General features: G+C 31.2%; 1 protein-coding gene and 1 long non-coding RNA gene across 3 annotated transcripts in view; both read left to right on the top strand.

Annotated features, from left to right (window-relative positions):
* The window catches only part of LOC129793114 (uncharacterized), a 52,876-nt gene that overhangs the window by 25,959 nt on the left and 10,461 nt on the right, over window positions 1-16,456 (top strand). The window lies entirely within an intron of this gene.
* Window positions 1,060-4,923, top strand: LOC129793118 (uncharacterized). Of its 2 annotated transcripts, XR_008750884.1 has the most exons (4): window positions 1,060-1,224; window positions 1,523-1,696; window positions 1,771-1,872; window positions 1,935-4,923. It is a non-coding gene; the product is annotated as an uncharacterized LOC129793118 (long non-coding RNA). The 2 variants fall into 2 exon arrangements; XR_008750885.1 differs by having other exon boundaries at window positions 1,523-1,872; window positions 1,935-2,069.

The following is a 16,456-nucleotide window of genomic DNA, read 5'->3' as shown; positions in this document are numbered from 1 at the left end:
ATAAAACGAAGGCTTGAAAAATGGTACGTAAATCATTTTGTTTTTAATTTATCTAAAAATTAAATGTTTTTTTTGTCATTCTATGCCGGAAGCACCTACCAGATGTATCCATATCACCGTATATGCGACTGGGATCTTCACAAATCCACTTGGGAGGCTAGCTGCTCCTCAGAGGGATACCATCGCGGGAAACATCCACAACTCTGCGTGGGAGGCTAGCTGCCCATTAAGGGAATATCATAGGAGACACTCGAAATTCTTCAGTGTTAAGAAAACGACTTTCTTCAAGCTTAAGACGTCGAAGATCTTCGGGTTACAGCATGCATCATGGGATTCACATGCAGATAAGCCCAAACTTAATTTACCTTATCAAAATTGATTCAATGTGTCCTTTTCCATATCCTAATCAGACCCTTTTTGCAAAATATCCTATTTTCCATAATAATAATTTTATCCAGAAAAACTGTGAAAAATCATCATTTTTTGCGTAGAGTGATGATTATGTGTAAAAAATGATAATTTTTTATTTATAAATGATTATGATGATTTATAAAAAAAAATATCAAAAACAAAAAATATAATATAATTGAAAAATATTTTAAAAGAAAAAAAAATTTAAAAATGTTAAAAAATATAAATAGGAATTATTTCTAATTTAAATTATTTAATGAAATTCATCATCAGGCGAAAAAATGTTATTTTTGTAATTTTTTTTGTAAAATTATGTAATATCTTGTATTTTATTTCATATTATTAAATAAAATAGAAAAATATAAAGAAAACCCGATTTTTTAATTAAAAATAGACCGACGGTCTGCAGACGGCATCGGTTATGACGTCACAATGTAAGAGTCGATTTTCGAGCCGACTGGGGTCGATTTCGAACCGATTTATAGACCGATTTTGCACCAAAAAAAAGTCTCACGGGGATAGGGCATTCAATGTTAAATGTCGGCAGTCGAATCGATCTATGCGTCGGTATATCGTCGATTTATATGCTCGATTTTGTCGTCTGATATCGACTCGACATCGACAGATTTACGGTGACGGGCAGCTAAAATTTTGTCCGCAGTTTATTTTTTCATTCGGGTGGATTTATCTCGCTTTGGGAGCGTTCGGCGTGGGTGCAGAAAATTTCCGCGGTTTTCTTCAAAAATTCGTCAATTTGAGACTTTGTGGTTTGAGAGTGCAAAAATGATGGAAAATTCACGCAGAAGAGATGCGGTAAGTAATTTTACAATTTTCTTAATTAATTTGGGTAATTTTATCTTTTTGATCCTACTAGATTTCACAAATATCTTTTGTGGAATGTTTTAGTAGCATCAGATTGATGAAATTGATAGAAAACAATGAGAAAAAAATTAATTATTTTGATCTAAAAATTCTTCATTGCAAAAAAAGAGCCCGAAATTGATTTTTCTTTTTTTTTTTTTAAATTAATTTTCTCAAGATATAAAAACAAAAACTTTTGTAAACAAGAAAAAAAAGAACAATTTATCAATTTTTACTATAGGTATTTCAGATCGTTTTTGGAACACAATCAGTGCCCAGGATGACCAGCCCGGAAGCCTTACCCGGATGCCCTATTCAGGAAGCCCTGCCCGGACCCCTACCCGCATGGCCTGCCTGAATGCTCTACCCGGATGCCCTGCCCGCTTTTGCTTTAATTTTTGACAACATTCCAAAATGCGGAAATGTATGTTAATTCTTCTGATTCGTATTTTTTCAAAAAATTCATTATTATTCTAAACTTTTTTTTCCATATTTTAGATCCGTTTGAAGCACAAAACTGTCCGTGCCTGGCTTCAGTCCTCAATTTCTGGGATCCGGTCTTACACAACTTTATGCAACATAATTTTCCGGAAATGGAAGGTGAGAAAGATGAAAAAATATTTAGAATACTTTTTCCTAAGATTTTCTTTTATTTTTTAAAGTCCCGGAAGTCACAAAGGTGAAGAGGAGAGATCATCTGAAAAGCCGCCCAGCATCGAAGGAGACAGCAGGAGAAGGAAAAGGCAACGCCGGATATATTTTTTCAATATTTTTTTGTAAATTTTAAAAATATTAAATAAATCTATATAATAAAGGTCTGTTTGTTGGTAATCTTCCGTCGTGTTCGGCTATACAAATCTACACCGTTTGACCGATTGCGATGAAATTTGGTACAGACGCTCCTTATATCAGTCTGTTTCGAGTGGCCGTATTCATTTTCCCCCCAAAGCCCCCCTTTAGGTAGCCCCCATATAAAATTCATGCATTTTTTGCGAATTTTTAAATTTGGCGCCGGAAATGTTGCTTGAAAATGATTTCTTCTCTTTGCAAATTTTTTTCTTTGGGTTTAATGAGTGGCCCTATTTTTTTTTACTTATAAACCATCACAATTTTTTTCTCCAAAATTTGCGCGAAGCGCAACAAATCCCCGCGAAGCAATTTGCAAAAAAAAACGCTTTTTTTAAATTCAAAACGAATTTCAACGGTATAACAGATTGGTGAATTTTTTCAGAAAACTGCGGAAATATTCTGCAGAAAAAGTGTCCCAGCGCCATACAAAATTTCTAAAGAATTTCTAAAGAACACGTGTTCAGAATACCTTTAGTGCTTTCGAATTTTTCTGCAGAAATTCGGCAGCTAGTTTTTGATGGGGAGGAGAGGTCATAACCTCAAAGTTTTACCCCCAAAACCCTATATAAGTGCGGGAAGTGACTGCAGAAGTGCCTCGGATTCCATGAGCTCCACACTTAGAAGAAGAGGAGCTGCTGGTAGCCAGCCACCTAGAAGGCAGAAGAAATACCCCGGTTCCACGAGCCCCCAGTCTGAGAGGAGCGTTTGTGGCAGTGTCGAGCCAGGAAGGATGTCAATTGACTTAAGTCACACCGGGATCCAGGGCGTGAGGAGAGATCTCACAAAATCCCCAATCACCAGAAAATCTGTCGGAGAATCTAGTGGGCCCGAATCGAAGGATGTCTTGGATGATGATCTACCATATTGGAGTCATTTATCGTCCACTTCCTGCCCAGTGCCTCGCTCCAGGGAGGCTCATCCCCATCAGGAGCCACGAGGTCGTACCCGGATAGACCAAGCTTTGGTCATCTCCCACACTGGTGAAGAAATCAATGCCCACTGCTGCATCCCAAGGAGATTCATCACGAAGTGATTTACGGCGGAATAATAGATCCGGAAGGTAGCTCCATTGCTTTTCCGGAGGCTGCCCTAACTCTTACCTGGGATTATTCTTCAGAATTTATGCCACACTTATTCTTAAAAATAAACAGATCCTGAGGTGACCTATGCTGTTTTTCTTCCCCTCCCTCTCTCTTCTAGGCTCTCGTGGAATCTCATTCTTTGGGGCTACTTTAAAGCCGAATATGATAAGGGTAAATTTCATCACAAAAAAATTTTTTTTTAAATTTTTTGATATATTGTAGCTGACTATATTATCTAGGCTCCATGCCAAAAATGCAGAAAATCTATGGATCCGTTCTCGAGATATAGCCTTCCAAAGTTGGCATGTCATATCTCGGGTTCTACAAGTCCGATGTTGATCAACTCAAGCGCAAATGAAAGGTTTCGTGAAACTCTACAAATGTCTAGAACATTGCAACTTCGAGAAATGACCGCAAGAGACGCTAAAATCGAAAACAAAACTTTCGAAAATTTCGAACTCGAATTTTTTGAAAATGGCGACATAATTTTTTTTCGTTTTTCGATATGTTATAGCTGACTTCAAGACATGACTTTTCAACTTTTCCCGACTTTACGCGTATTTAAATTAATTCGCGTTCTAAGTTTGCTCTCACAAAATTAATACACTGAAAGAAACACAGCTCTCGTTAGCTTGGTCAGCTTACCAGTACATTTCCTAATTTTCTTTACATGATCTTGAAGTAATAAAACTCCCCTATACACCAATGTAGAATTCATCACGAAATATGAATAGATTTTAATTCTATGACGATTGAAAAAAGTCGAATTGGCTACTTTTGTCAGCAAAATCCTCCAAGGGTTAAAAAGATTTACTGAGATTTTGGTCCAAATATAACAGGGGTATTTTTCCGAACAACTGTGGCCTTGTCCGTTCCTTGGCCTTTGAGCGCAGAAGCACAGGAATTTGACTTCAAATCCCAGATGCTCCTGGCAGGTAGAAGCGAATCCAGAATATTCGGAATCAAACCCTTTTTCATATTCTAAAACAGACTGCTTTTTAATCTATGGAAATGTCTCATGTGGTCTTTCAAAACATAATTCACAAAAAATTCAATATTTTTCCACATAAAATATCCTGAAACAAATCCAAATACTCAAATTCATGTAGAATAATCGTCAATATGGTCTATACGTTGACACTAAATAATATTTCTATGGATAAAAAACTCACAAAAAATTGAAAAGGCACCTCGACAGATCCTTACAAATCATATGATTTTGTAAAAAAAATCATTTCAACCTTTCATTTGCGCTTGAGTTGATAAAGATCGGACTTGTAGAACCCGAGATATGACATGCCAACTTTGAAAGGCTATATCTCGAAAACGAATCCATAGATTTTCTTCATTTTTGGCATGGAGCTAGATAATATGGTCAGCTATAACATATATGGATCCGCGCCAAAGGCACATTTCGGCACGAATCGGGAATGGTCGCGCGCCACCTATCAACGGTCAAAAACCTGTCATATACTCTCCCAAAAAGCGCGCAATAGACACGACATGCACGCCAACGCAGTGAAGCAAAATTCTCAATTATATTATTAATTCTCTTATATTCTTTGTTAATTTAAATAAATATTGAAGTTGTGAAGTGGAAGGAGATTTTTCAATGCTGGAAATCCGGTCGCTTCGACCCGGAAGCCACAACTAACGCCCTATATTTCTCCAGGTACGTCCACCTCACCTTCCAATATAAAAAAATGAAAAAAAAATTATGTCGCCGTTTTCGAGATATTTATCGAAAACTAATCGAAAATTTTGTTTTCGATTTTTGGCCCCCTAGCAGTCACTTTTGAAACTTCGTATGTTCTAGAGAGTTGTAGGGTTTGTTGAGAGCTTTCATTTAAGCCCGGGTTGATCGAAATCGGTCAAGCCGTTTTCGAGTTATGGTCGATTTTCGATGAAAAATTTTGGCGGCCATATTGACTAAACGGCTTGACCGATTTTCGAAAATGAGGTATCGTTGGAAAGCTCTTGATGTCCCCTACAACATAAAAAAATTTCAGATTTTTAGCTATTACAGGGGCTGAGATATAGCGAAAACAAAATTTTGAGGTTATTCAAAATGGCGGACGGGGGGGAGGGGGGTAAAATTTGACGTCATAATCGGATGTCTTCCAGTCGATATTTAAACTTTGCCGTTTACCGCAAGTCTCTATCTATCACCGTTCTCTCGCAATTTAGCATTGTACTCCGGCCGGACGGCCGGCCGGCCGGAAAAAAAATTTTTTTGGCGCATACGTTTTTTGGAATGTGGGGACCCTAATTCGTGCTCATCCCAAGTTTGAGCCCGATCTGACGACTTTCGATTTTGCTCGGTACACAAAAGCTGTGTCTGAAAGAAACACAGCTAAAATTTCAGCCAGAATACCAAAATCTTTCCTTTTCTATTATGACGTAAAATGTGTCTCGGCTACTTGGTCTAGATGTAAAACTTTTTAGACCTTAAAATTTTAGAAGCTTTTTGTGAAAATGTCAAAAAACCTTGTAACTCACGAATTGTAAGAAACGAAAAGAAAATATTTTTGCTAGAATCTACCTCATTTGCAAATAAATAACTTGTGTGGGAGAAAAAATCGAGCGCAGTCTTAATAACTTTTGTTTTTTTTTTATTAATTCCATTTTCTTTTTTGACTATTTAATTCAACTTTTTATATCTTTTAATCAAATGATTTAGTAATTTCGACCAAATAAATTCTGTTACTTGAGTTGCTTCATGACTTTTGACCGAAGAATTTCTGTATTTTTGACAATTTTTTTTGGCCTTTTTAATAATTTTATTCAGCTTTTATTGTCTTTTAACCAAATGACTTTGTAATTTCGACCAAATAACTTCAGTTACTTGAGTTGCTTCATGACTTTTGACCGAAGAATTTCTGTATTTTTGACAATTTTTTTTGGCCTTTTTAATAATTTTATTCAGCTTTTATTGTCTTTTAACCAAATGACTTTTGTTATTTTGATCAAATAACTTCAGTTACTTGAGTTACTTCATGACTTTTGACCGAAGAATTTCTGTATTTTTGACAATTTTTTTTGGCCTTTTTAATAATTTTATTCAGCTTTTATTGTCTTTTAACCAAATGACTTTGTTATTTTGATCAAATAACTTCAGTTACTTGAGTTACTTCATGACCTTTGACCGAAGAATTTCTGTATTTTTGACAATTTTTTTTGGCCTTTTTAATAATTCTATTCAGCTTTTATTGTCTTTTAACCAAACGACTTTTGTTATTTTGATCAAATAACTTCAGTTACTTGAGTTACTTCATGACTTTTGACCGAAGAATTTCTGTATTTTTGACAATTTTTTTTGGCCTTTTTAATAATTCTATTCAGCTTTTATTGTCTTTTAACCAAATGACTTTTGTTATTTTGATCAAATAACTTCAGTTACTTGAGTTACTTCATGACTTTTGACCGAAGAATTTCTGTATTTTTGACAATTTTTTTTGGCCTTTTTAATAATTTTATTCAGCTTTTATTGTCTTTTAACCAAATGACTTTGTTATTTTCGACCAAATAACTTCAGTTACTTGAGTTACTTCATGACTTTTGACCGAAGAATTTCTGTATTTTTGACAATTTTTTTTGGCCTTTTTAATAATTTTATTCAGCTTTTATTGTCTTTTAACCAAATGACTTTTGTTATTTCGACCAAATAACTTCAGTTACTTGAGTTACTTCATGACTTTTGACCGAAGAATTTCTGTATTTTTGACAATTTTTTTTGGCCTTTTTAATAATTTTATTCAGCTTTTATTGTCTTTTAACCAAATGACTTTGTTATTTCGACCAAATAAATTCTGTTACTTGAGTTACTTCATGACTTTTGACCGAAGAATTTCTGTATTTTTGACAATTTTTTTTGGCCTTTTTAATAATTTTATTCAGCTTTTATTGTCTTTTAACCAAATGACTTTTGTTATTTTGATCAAATAACTTCAGTTACTTGAGTTACTTCATGACTTTTGACCGAAGAATTTCTGTATTTTTGACAATTTTTTTTGGCCTTTTTAATAATTTTATTCAGCTTTTATTGTCTTTTAACCAAATGACTTTTGTTATTTTGATCAAATAACTTCAGTTACTTGAGTTACTTCATGACTTTTGACCGAAGAATTTCTGTATTTTTGACAATTTTTTTTGGCCTTTTTAATAATTTTATTCAGCTTTTATTGTCTTTTAACCAAATGACTTTGTTATTTCGACCAAATAACTTCAGTTACTTGAGTTACTTCATGACCTTTGACCGAAGAATTTCTGTATTTTTGACAATTTTTTTTGGCCTTTTTAATAATTTTATTCAGCTTTTATTGTCTTTTAACCAAATGACTTTGTTATTTCGACCAAATAAATTCTGTTACTTGAGTTACTTCATGACTTTTGACCGAAGAATTTCTGTATTTTTGACAATTTTTTTTGGCCTTTTTAATAATTTTATTCAGCTTTTATTGTCTTTTAACCAAATGACTTTGTTATTTCGACCAAATAAATTCTGTTACTTGAGTTACTTCATGACTTTTGACCGAAGAATTTCTGTATTTTTGACAATTTTTTTTGGCCTTTTTAATAATTAATATTTTTTTGGCCTTTTTAATAATTTTATTCAGCTTTTATTGTCTTTTAACCAAATGACTTTTGTTATTTCGACCAAATAAATTCTGTTACTTGAGTTACTTCATGACCTTTGACCGAAGAATTTCTGTATTTTTGACAATTTTTTTTGGCCTTTTTAATAATTTTATTCAGCTTTTATTGTCTTTTAACCAAATGACTTTGTTTTTTCAACCAAATAAATTCTGTTACTTGAGTTGCTTTACGACTTTTGACCAAAGAATTTCTGTATTTTTGACAATTTTTTTTTGGCCTTTTTAATAATTTTATTCAGCTTTTATTGTCTTTTAACAAAATGACTTTTGTTATTTTGATCAAATAACTTCAGTTACTTGAGTTACTTCATGACTTTTGACCGAAGAATTTCTGTATTTTTGACAATTTTTTTTTGGCCTTTTTAATAATTTTATTCAGCTTTTATTGTCTTTTAACCAAAGATCTTTGGTTTTTCGACCAAATAAATTCTGTTACTTGAGTTACTTCATGACTTTTGACCGAAGAATTTCTGTATTTTTGACAATTTTTTTTGGCCTTTTTAATAATTTTATTCAGCTTTTATTGTCTTTTAACCAAATGACTTTTGTTATTTTGATCAAATAACTTCAGTTACTTGAGTTACTTCATGACCTTTGACCGAAGAATTTCTGTATTTTTGACAATTTTTTTTGGCCTTTTTAATAATTTTATTCAGCTTTTATTGTCTTTTAACCAAATGACTTTTGTTATTTTGATCAAATAACTTCAGTTACTTGAGTTACTTCATGACTTTTGACCGAAGAATTTCTGTATTTTTGACAATTTTTTTTGGCCTTTTTAATAATTTTATTCAGCTTTTATTGTCTTTTAACCAAATGACTTTTGTTATTTCGATCAAATAACTTCAGTTACTTGAGTTACTTCATGACTTTTGACCGAAGAATTTCTGTATTTTTGACAATATTTTTTTGGCCTTTTTAATAATTTTATTCAGCTTTTATTGTCTTTTAACCAAAGATCTTTGGTTTTTCGACCAAATAAATTCTGTTACTTGAGTTACTTCATGACTTTTGACCGAAGAATTTCTGTATTTTTGACAATTTTTTTTGGCCTTTTTAATAATTTTATTCAGCTTTTATTGTCTTTTAACCAAATGACTTTGTTATTTCGACCAAATAAATTCTGTTACTTGAGTTACTTCATGACCTTTGACCGAAGAATTTCTGTATTTTTGACAATTTTTTTTGACCTTTTTAATAATTTTATTCAGCTTTTATTGTCTTTTAACCAAATGACTTTGTTATTTCGACCAAATAAATTCTGTTACTTGAGTTACTTCATGACCTTTGACCGAAGAATTTCTGTATTTTTGACAATTTTTTTTGGCCTTTTTAATAATTTTATTCAGCTTTTATTGTCTTTTAACCAAATGACTTTGTTTTTTCAACCAAATAAATTCTGTTACTTGAGTTGCTTTACGACTTTTGACCAAAGAATTTCTGTATTTTTGACAATTTTTTTTGGCCTTTTTAATAATTTTATTCAGCCTTTATTGTCTTTTAACCAAATGACTTTGTTATTTCGACCAAATAAATTCTGTTACTTGAGTTACTTCATGACCTTTGACCGAAGAATTTCTGTATTTTTGACAATTTTTTTTGGCCTTTTTAATAATTCTATTCAGCTTTTATTGTCTTTTAACCAAACGACTTTTGTTATTTTGATCAAATAACTTCAGTTACTTGAGTTACTTCATGACCTTTGACCGAAGAATTTCTGTATTTTTGACAATTTTTTTTGGCCTTTTTAATAATTTTATTCAGCTTTTATTGTCTTTTAACAAAATGACTTTTGTTATTTTGATCAAATAACTTCAGTTACTTGAGTTACTTCATGACTTTTGACCGAAGAATTTCTGTATTTTTGACAATTTTTTTTGGCCTTTTTAATAATTTTATTCAGCTTTTATTGTCTTTTAACAAAATGACTTTTGTTATTTTGATCAAATAACTTCAGTTACTTGAGTTACTTCATGACTTTTGACCGAAGAATTTCTGTATTTTTGACAATTTTTTTTTGGCCTTTTTAATAATTTTATTCAGCTTTTATTGTCTTTTAACAAAATGACTTTTGTTATTTTGATCAAATAACTTCAGTTACTTGAGTTACTTCATGACTTTTGACCGAAGAATTTCTGTATTTTTGACAATTTTTTTTTGGCCTTTTTAATAATTTTATTCAGCTTTTATTGTCTTTTAACCAAAGATCTTTGGTTTTTCGACCAAATAAATTCTGTTACTTGAGTTACTTCATGACTTTTGACCGAAGAATTTCTGTATTTTTGACAATTTTTTTTGGCCTTTTTAATAATTTTATTCAGCTTTTATTGTCTTTTAACCAAATGACTTTTGTTATTTTGATCAAATAACTTCAGTTACTTGAGTTACTTCATGACCTTTGACCGAAGAATTTCTGTATTTTTGACAATTTTTTTTGGCCTTTTTAATAATTTTATTCAGCTTTTATTGTCTTTTAACCAAATGACTTTTGTTATTTTGATCAAATAACTTCAGTTACTTGAGTTACTTCATGACTTTTGACCGAAGAATTTCTGTATTTTTGACAATTTTTTTTGGCCTTTTTAATAATTCTATTCAGCTTTTATTGTCTTTTAACCAAATGACTTTTGTTATTTTGATCAAATAACTTCAGTTACTTGAGTTACTTCATGACCTTTGACCGAAGAATTTCTGTATTTTTGACAATTTTTTTTGGCCTTTTTAATAATTTTATTCAGCTTTTATTGTCTTTTAACCAAATGACTTTTGTTATTTTGATCAAATAACTTCAGTTACTTGAGTTACTTCATGACTTTTGACCGAAGAATTTCTGTATTTTTGACAATTTTTTTTGGCCTTTTTAATAATTCTATTCAGCTTTTATTGTCTTTTAACCAAATGACTTTTGTTATTTTGATCAAATAACTTCAGTTACTTCATGACCTTTGACCGAAGAATTTCTGTATTTTTGACAATTTTTTTGGCCTTTTTAATAATTTTATTCAGCTTTTATTGTCTTTTAACCAAATGACTTTGTTATTTCGACCAAATAAATTCTGTTACTTGAGTTACTTCATGACCTTTGACCGAAGAATTTCTGTATTTTTGACAATTTTTTTTGGCCTTTTTAATAATTCTATTCAGCTTTTATTGTCTTTTAACCAAACGACTTTTGTTATTTTGATCAAATAACTTCAGTTACTTGAGTTACTTCATGACTTTTGACCGAAGAATTTCTGTATTTTTGACAATTTTTTTGGCCTTTTTAATAATTCTATTCAGCTTTTATTGTCTTTTAACCAAATGACTTTTGTTATTTTGATCAAATAACTTCAGTTACTTGAGTTACTTCATGACCTTTGACCGAAGAATTTCTGTATTTTTGACAATTTTTTTTGGCCTTTTTAATAATTTTATTCAGCTTTTATTGTCTTTTAACAAAATGACTTTGTAATTTCGACCAAATAACTTCAGTTACTTGAGTTACTTCATGACTTTTGACCGAAGAATTTCTGTATTTTTGACAATTTTTTTTGGCCTTTTTAATAATTCTATTCAGCTTTTATTGTCTTTTAACCAAACGACTTTTGTTATTTTGATCAAATAACTTCAGTTACTTGAGTTACTTCATGACTTTTGACCGAAGAATTTCTGTATTTTTGACAATTTTTTTTGGCCTTTTTAATAATTCTATTCAGCTTTTATTGTCTTTTAACCAAATGACTTTTGTTATTTTGATCAAATAACTTCAGTTACTTGAGTTACTTCATGACCTTTGACCGAAGAATTTCTGTATTTTTGACAATTTTTTTTGGCCTTTTTAATAATTTTATTCAGCTTTTATTGTCTTTTAACAAAATGACTTTTGTTATTTTGATCAAATAACTTCAGTTACTTGAGTTACTTCATGACTTTTGACCGAAGAATTTCTGTATTTTTGACAATTTTTTTTGGCCTTTTTAATAATTTTATTCAGCTTTTATTGTCTTTTAACCAAATGACTTTGTTATTTCGACCAAATAAATTCTGTTACTTGAGTTACTTCATGACCTTTGACCGAAGAATTTCTGTATTTTTGACAATTTTTTTTGGCCTTTTTAATAATTTTATTCAGCTTTTATTGTCTTTTAACCAAATGACTTTGTTTTTTCAACCAAATAAATTCTGTTACTTGAGTTGCTTTACGACTTTTGACCAAAGAATTTCTGTATTTTTGACAATTTTTTTTGGCCTTTTTAATAATTTTATTCAGCTTTTATTGTCTTTTAACAAAATGACTTTTGTTATTTTGATCAAATAACTTCAGTTACTTGAGTTACTTCATGACTTTTGACCGAAGAATTTCTGTATTTTTGACAATTTTTTTTGGCCTTTTTAATAATTTTATTCAGCTTTTATTGTCTTTTAACCAAATGACTTTGTTATTTCGACCAAATAAATTCTGTTACTTGAGTTACTTCATGACCTTTGACCGAAGAATTTCTGTATTTTTGACAATTTTTTTTGGCCTTTTTAATAATTTTATTCAGCTTTTATTGTCTTTTAACCAAATGACTTTGTTTTTTCAACCAAATAAATTCTGTTACTTGAGTTGCTTTACGACTTTTGACCAAAGAATTTCTGTATTTTTGACAATTTTTTTTGGCCTTTTTAATAATTTTATTCAGCTTTTATTGTCTTTTAACAAAATGACTTTTGTTATTTTGATCAAATAACTTCAGTTACTTGAGTTACTTCATGACTTTTGACCGAAGAATTTCTGTATTTTTGACAATTTTTTTTTGGCCTTTTTAATAATTTTATTCAGCTTTTATTGTCTTTTAACCAAAGATCTTTGGTTTTTCGACCAAATAAATTCTGTTACTTGAGTTACTTCATGACTTTTGACCGAAGAATTTCTGTATTTTTGACAATTTTTTTTGGCCTTTTTAATAATTTTATTCAGCTTTTATTGTCTTTTAACCAAATGACTTTTGTTATTTTGATCAAATAACTTCAGTTACTTGAGTTACTTCATGACCTTTGACCGAAGAATTTCTGTATTTTTGACAATTTTTTTTGGCCTTTTTAATAATTTTATTCAGCTTTTATTGTCTTTTAACCAAATGACTTTTGTTATTTTGATAATAATAATAATAATAATTTATTAAATTCCTTATACAGACTAGTGTATCGGACTTTGTTATTTTGATCAAATAACTTCAGTTACTTGAGTTACTTCATGACTTTTGACCGAAGAATTTCTGTATTTTTGACAATTTTTTTGGCCTTTTTAATAATTTTATTCAGCTTTTATTGTCTTTTAACAAAATGACTTTTGTTATTTTGATCAAATAACTTCAGTTACTTGAGTTACTTCATGACTTTTGACCGAAGAATTTCTGTATTTTTGACAATTTTTTTGGCCTTTTTAATAATTTTATTTAGATTTTATTGTCTTTTAACAAAATGACTTTTGTTATTTTGATCAAATAACTTCAGTTACTTGAGTTACTTCATGACTTTTGACCGAAGAATTTCTGTATTTTTGACAATTTTTTTGGCCTTTTTAATAATTTTATTCAGCTTTTATTGTCTTTTAACAAAATGACTTTTGTTATTTTGATCAAATAACTTCAGTTACTTGAGTTACTTCATGACTTTTGACCGAAGAATTTCTGTATTTTTGACAATTTTTTTGGCCTTTTTAATAATTTTATTTAGATTTTATTGTCTTTTAACCAAATGACTTTTGTTATTTTGATCAAATAATTTCCCTTATCCTCTAAAAGGGAATAAAAAAAGAATTCTTTTTCTTTAACTCAGTCTTTAATTGAAAAGCCTCTTTCATTTAAAGTATTAATGGGTATTGTAAAAGAGAAAGGAAAATGCTTTAAGAGAAAATAAAAGAAATATTTTTTTTTAATTTTGTTTTTTTTTTATTAAAAATCCTGTTAACGTGACTCATCCCAAATTTAAGTTAGATCTGAAGATTTTGCATTTTAGAGTGGAATTCAGAAAAGCCGAAGTACTTCAGTAAAATTGACTGAATAATTCAGTTAAATGACATTGCGAAAATGCTGTAACTATTTGAATTGGTCAAAACGGCCGATGAACTTCAGTAAAATTAATCAAATAATTCAGTTAAAACGTATTGCCTGAGTGCTTCAACCATATGAATTGGTCGAAACGACCTATAAACTTCAGTAAAATTGATAAAATAATTCAGTTAAAGCGTACCAATCATTTGAATTGGACAAAATATGTACTCCTTCACTGAATCAAACTGTTTAATATCACTTACCAAAGAAATTTGTTAAATCACCCCTTCACTGAAAAAAATGGTCAAATATCTTCCACTGTATTAATTGGTCAAAAAGACTGAAGTACTACAGTGGAAGACCGAGACCAAATAATTCAGTCCTGATCTTCCACTGTATTAATTTGTCAAAAAGTCTGAAGTACTACATTGGAAGACCGAGACCAAATAATTCAGTCCCGATCTTCCACTGTATTAATTTGTCAAAAAGACTGAAGTACTACAGTGGAAGACCGAGACCAAATAATTCAGTCCCGATCTTCCACTGTATTAATTTGTCAAAAAGACTGAAGTACTACAGTGGAAGACCGAGACCAAATAATTCAGTCCTGATCTTCCACTGTATTAATTTGTCAAAAAGACTGAAGTACTACAGTGGAAGACCGAGACCAAATAATTCAGTCCTGATCTTCCACTGTATTAATTTGTCAAAAAGACTGAAGTACTACATTGGAAGACCGAGACCAAATAATTCAGTCCCGATCTTCCACTGTATTAATTTGTCAAAAAGACTGAAGTACTACATTGGAAGACCGAGACCAAATAATTCAGTCCTGATCTTCCACTGTATTAATTTGTCAAAAAGACTGAAGTACTACATTGGAAGACCGAGACCAAATAATTCAGTCCTGATCTTCCACTGTATTAATTTGTCAAAAAGACTGAAGTACTACATTGGAAGACCGAGACCAAATAATTCAGTCCTGATCTTCCACTGTATTAATTTGTCAAAAAGACTGAAGTACTACATTGGAAGACCGAGACCAAATAATTCAGTCCTGATCTTCCACTGTATTAATTTGTCAAAAAGACTGAAGTACTACATTGGAAGACCGAGACCAAATAATTCAGTCCCGATCTTCCACTGTATTAATTTGTCAAAAAGACTGAAGTACTACAGTGGAAGACCGAGACCAAATAATTCAGTCCCGATCTTCCACTGTATTAATTTGTCAAAAAGACTGAAGTACTACATTGGAAGACCGAGACCAAATAATTCAGTCCTGATCTTCCACTGTATTAATTTGTCAAAAAGACTGAAGTACTACATTGGAAGACCGAGACCAAATAATTCAGTCCTGATCTTCCACTGTATTAATTTGTCAAAAAGACTGAAGTACTACATTGGAAGACCGAGACCAAATAATTCAGTCCTGATCTTCCACTGTATTAATTTGTCAAAAAGTCTGAAGTACTACATTGGAAGACCGAGACCAAATAATTCAGTCCTGATCTTCCACTGTATTAATTTGTCAAAAAGACTGAAGTACTACATTGGAAGACCGAGACCAAATAATTCAGTCCCGATCTTCCACTGTATTAATTTGTCAAAAAGACTGAAGTACTACAGTGGAAGACCGAGACCAAATAATTCAGTCCCGATCTTCCACTGTATTAATTTGTCAAAAAGACTGAAGTACTACATTGGAAGACCGAGACCAAATAATTCAGTCCTGATCTTCCACTGTATTAATTTGTCAAAAAGACTGAAGTACTACATTGGAAGACCGAGACCAAATAATTCAGTCCCGATCTTCCACTGTATTAATTTGTCAAAAAGACTGAAGTACTACATTGGAAGACCGAGACCAAATAATTCAGTCCCGATCTTCCACTGTATTAATTTGTCAAAAAGACTGAAGTACTACAGTGGAAGACCGAGACCAAATAATTCAGTCCCGATCTTCCACTGTATTAATTTGTCAAAAAGACTGAAGTACTACATTGGAAGACCGAGACCAAATAATTCAGTCCTGATCTTCCACTGTATTAATTTGTCAAAAAGACTGAAGTACTACAGTGGAAGACCGAGACCAAATAATTCAGTCCCGATCTTCCACTGTATTGATTTGTCAAAAAGACTGAAGTACGGAATAATTTAGTTAAATTTCATTCTGCGAAGCTCTTCCACCATTTTATTTCGTCGAAACGACCGAAATGCTTTAGTAAAATTGACTGAATAATTCAGTTAAGTGACATTGCAGGACCGCTTCAACCATTTTAAATGGTCAAAATGACCGAACTATTTCAGTGAAATTGACTAAATAATTCAGTTAAATCACCTAGCCGGAGTGTTTCAACTATTTGAATTTGTCAAAACGACCGATGAACTTCAATTAAATTGACAAAATAATTCAGTTAAAGCCTTTTGCGTGAGTGTTTTAACCATATGAATTGGTCAAAATCGATGAAAAAAATGGTTAAGTATCTTCGACCAAATAAATTAGTCAAAATACTCTCGATGAAAAAAAAATGGTCAAATATTGACCAAAAAAATTGGTCAAAAAAACAAAATTTTT

The sequence above is a fragment of the Lutzomyia longipalpis genome, chromosome 3 (genome assembly GCF_024334085.1).
Source record: "Lutzomyia longipalpis isolate SR_M1_2022 chromosome 3, ASM2433408v1".
NCBI classification, from domain to species: domain Eukaryota; kingdom Metazoa; phylum Arthropoda; class Insecta; order Diptera; family Psychodidae; genus Lutzomyia; species Lutzomyia longipalpis.
The sequence above is the reverse complement of the archived record's forward strand: the minus strand, read 5'-3'. Positions and strand labels throughout refer to the sequence as shown.